The 4,257-nt window shown below is 40.5% G+C and overlaps 1 pseudogene; it reads left to right on the forward strand.

Annotated features, from left to right (window-relative positions):
• The first annotated feature begins 681 nt into the window (after positions 1-681).
• Positions 682-1,292, forward strand: LOC145689611 (uncharacterized; annotated as a pseudogene).
• The last annotated feature ends 2,965 nt before the right edge of the window (positions 1,293-4,257 follow it).

Consider the following 4,257-nt stretch of genomic DNA (forward strand, 5'->3'; position numbering starts at 1 on the left):
CCAAGCTTCGAACCAAGATTCTACAGACGAAGCCTGTTAAATGAGTTAAATGAGAAACAGTGTTAGTAGCAGATCTGCCAAAAGCAAAGATTTAGAGTGACTACTTATATAACTGTCAAACACTTTTTTGTACGTATTCTTATTATCTCTACGAATTAGTATTATTATTAGTTGTTGTACTTCTTGCTTTCTTGTTATTGACTGTCTGGAATATTGTCGTTCATAAGAATATGACTGATTATACTCTAAACGAAATTGTTGACATGCTAGTTATTTTGGGTGAATGTCGCAAAAATTATCGTCAAGCTGCTGCTTTATATCAAACCCGTTATCCAGATCGACGACCACCAAACAATACAGTGATCCGATATATTGAAGTAAGAGCCCGTGAGGGTCTCCTGATGCGTGTAAGGTCAGCTCGCAACTACGACAATGATGCACGAATGATAACTGTTTTAGCAGCAATTCACATCAATCCCCATATTAGTAGTAGGCAGATGGAGAGAGAAATAGGGATACCTAGAAGAACTGCCCTTAGGCTCTTGAAAAAGGTAAAATATCGTGCCTATCACATAACTCTAACTCAAGGCCTTACTGCAAACGATAAGCTACACCGTATGGAGTTTTGTCAGTGTGCACGGGAAGCATGTAGAAATGTTTCTTTTTTTTTAAAGATATGCTATGTTTTCGGACGAAGCTACATTTCGCAGTACTGGTGAACTCAATAGGTATAACTGTAACTACTGGTCAGATGTCAATTCTCGTTGGCATAGGGCAGTAATCAACACCGTTGGATTATTAATGTCTGGTGTGGCATTGTCAATTGATATCTAATTAGTCCACACTTCTTCGATCAAAACGTAACTGGTGACATTTTTCTGGACTTCCTCAGACACGATTTGCCATTTTTCCTTGAGGATGTGGACTTAGAGACACGACAAAGAATGTAGCTGCAGTTAGATGGAGCGCCGACCCATTGTGCGCGGAGAGTGGTGCAGTATTTGAACACGCGTTTCAATGGGAAATGGATTGGAAGGAACGGACCAGTACTATGGTCTACACGATCCCCAGATTTAACCTCACCAGACTTTTATGTGTGGGGATATTTGAAGAACGTTGTGTATGAACGCCAACCAACAACCAGAGAAGATATGATAAAGCGAATTCGATTAGCTTCTGCACAAATCCCACGGAACGTTTTATTGAATACTGTAACACATCTTCGCAGAAGGATTACTTTATGTATTCAAGCAAATGGAGATGTCGTTGAACACAATTTAGTTCGTGCGTGAATGGTGTGTGGAATGACGAAGAAAACTACGCTGGACATGAGAGGCGAGGGGACTCACGAAGAAAAAACACCCCGGACCTGAGAGGTGTGGGAACTCGCGAGGCGGGTCTCGATCTGATTACCCTTACTACGTGACTCAAGCACAAAGTTGAGTAATCGGCGGATAGTGGTGCCCCTGGCATTGGCAAACAGAGCTATATCCAACCATATACCGGTGAATATCTGCTACGCCGATAGGGTTATCCCCTACAGGTGTAACCAAGAGGGCTCCCAGCTTGGACCCAAAGTTAGTGTATCACGACTTGGGAACTCTTGGTGAAATCAGGGACGGAGGATCCCCTCAGAGGGCTTGAGAATCCAAATTAGATTTCCCGGTTTTTCCGTCAGGGTGGTCAGTGCTCTTACTTCCTCGAGGTCAGGACTATCCACCATCCAAGGCAATAATTCCTTGTGGATCCCAGGGACCACCGTATGATCAATTAGGCTGATCAGACTATGGTCTAGGGTGACGCTAAAGGTATAAGCTCCTTGGAAAGCTAACAGAACAATACATATCCCATATACCTTTTTCTTGTATCTTATCCCTTTGTCCTAACTTGTACCTTCTTGTAACCCTTTAACAACATATTCTCTCCATAATGAAATTGCCGAAGAACAGCAAAGTAGAGTGCGTGACCTGACTTCCCGTGTTTTGTGCTGGTTAAAATGTAGAATGCAAAGTTGGTGATTCACACATACTTTGGTTTTAAGTTCGTCACCGGGATCGATGATTACTCACCGGACTCACGAGGTTGTTGACCCCTCTAACCGTATTCATACTATGAACATTAGGTGCTTTCTTAGACACAGTCACCATCCTGGCGGTAATTTTGAAAACGGTGTTCCATGGTGAACACATTCCTACGAAAGCTGTGTAATATTCAGTTTTTGACGAACGTGGAATTACTCGCCCAAATTTGCTATTTAAAATTTTCATTTTCGCCCCAGATACCCTTCAGGCGGCTCCGAGAGTCACCGCGACAACACCTCTTAATGTGCTTTACGTCAGTTACCTACTCCAGGTTTTCATCTGTTGATTTATCTCCAATCGCTTTCATACTACGGGTACTTTTCTCTGACCCGGCGGCATTTTGTTTCGGCAGCCTTTTGAGAACAGTGCCATTTCACCTCAATCGTTTTCTCCTGCAAGATGTTTGATTTTGCAAGATTTATCGAACGAGCTACGACTCGACTCATGTTACTGTTTGAAATTTTGAGGTTAACCCCCAAGACCCCTTCAGGGAGGCGACTGGGATTACAGGGACCACAGCATTCGATATGCCCTATGATATTTACGTATTTCAATTTTGTTCCATTTATTTACCTTCCATGGTTTTCATACTACGGGTACTGGAGTTTTCGAACCATATCATGGCGGCCATTTTGAAACTGGTGCTCCATATGGAACATCTTTTGGTACAGCGTTACTTAGCTTTCCAAGACCTTTCAAACGAGGTATTACTCGACCCATGTTCCCATTTGACATTTCAAAGTTACCCCCATTTACGGGGGGGAGGGATACTTTTGGCGGAATTGGTTTTCTCTCTTAGCAATATATAACGTGTACTTCAAACATTTCTTCTATGTTTTTATCATTTTTCAGATGTTTCCGTGGATTGATTAAAACGGCCCTATATATAATTGTGAGAATAAAATTTTTCATTAATTGGAGACGGACCCCTGAAAAAAATTTTAGCTACGCTACTGTGACAAAAAAAATCATTTTTCGGATTGCCGACTCTCTTGGTGATTTTTAAATGATAATTTAGCGATTTTTGTGCAGGGAACAACCTGTCCACCTGTAGTCAAACACTATTGTTCAAAGCAGATTTTGTTTCTTTTCTTCCTTTTGTTTGTTTTAACCAGCGCAAGTGATGTCGAGTTTGGAAGTACAGTGTAGTACATTTTCACATCCCTGAATTGTTTTATATTATCGTTGTCCTCTAACGGAGAACAATTCCAATTTTCATGTTCTTCAGTTTGCCGATCTTCTGTTGAGAGGCGCAAGTAACACAGTATTATCGATAGCAACGAGATTAGCTGTAGAAGCGTGAATAAAAGGGAAGTGTGTGTTTGTTATTTTCGTACTTGTCCTGTGTGATCCTTTTATTATTGTGCACTTTTTTAAAAGCTCATAACGTAAACTGTACTTTTAATTATTTCGGAACTATTGTGGCTCCAAAATACGAACGAAAATACCGGAAACAATGGGAAACGATCCCTCAATTTAAGGATTGGTTGCATCCTGTTGTGTGTGGTGTACGCAAAGTTAACAGACTTAAGAAAGTATTGTGGCATTCAAAAGTATAAAAGCTGTGCGGATCCTTTTTGCAGTAGTCGTAAATGAAATTGGATTTTAAAGTTGAAGATCAAAAGCGCCACTCAAGTGCAGTAGAAGCCAGTCTAGTTAGATTTGTTGCAAAACTTCGTTCGTTGTTGTCTCCCGACCATTTATCTCAGTTACGTCAGAAGCATTTCCCTGATAGCAAACCTGCTTCAGAACTACCAATGTATCCTACAACGTCTACAGAAATTATAAATAATGTCCTTTCTCCTCATTTTTGTGATGTTTTGCGTAAAGATATTGGTGATAATTGCTATAGTTCGATAATTAATAAGTGCTCGGTGAGTGTATATCATATTTTAGTATGACAATGCAAAACACCTTCTACCCAATTAGGCCTTCTTGAAATTGAATACGGTACTGCTGTTGTTATTGCGTCCGCAATAAGAAGTTTGCTAAAGAGTATAAATCTGAGAACCTGACAGAGTTATGGGTTCACAACGCATCGGTAGATACGGGTGTAAGTAAAGGTGTTTATGAACTTCTAAAACAAGAACTTAACATCCCACAATTAATCATGGTACAATGTAAGTGTTATTCGTTTCATCTTGCAATTTTTCCATGCAAATGAAGAAACAGCTCC

Source organism: Thermobia domestica, chromosome 7 (genome assembly GCF_964235325.1).
Source record: "Thermobia domestica chromosome 7, izTheDome1.hap1.1, whole genome shotgun sequence".
Lineage (NCBI taxonomy): Eukaryota > Metazoa > Arthropoda > Insecta > Zygentoma > Lepismatidae > Thermobia > Thermobia domestica.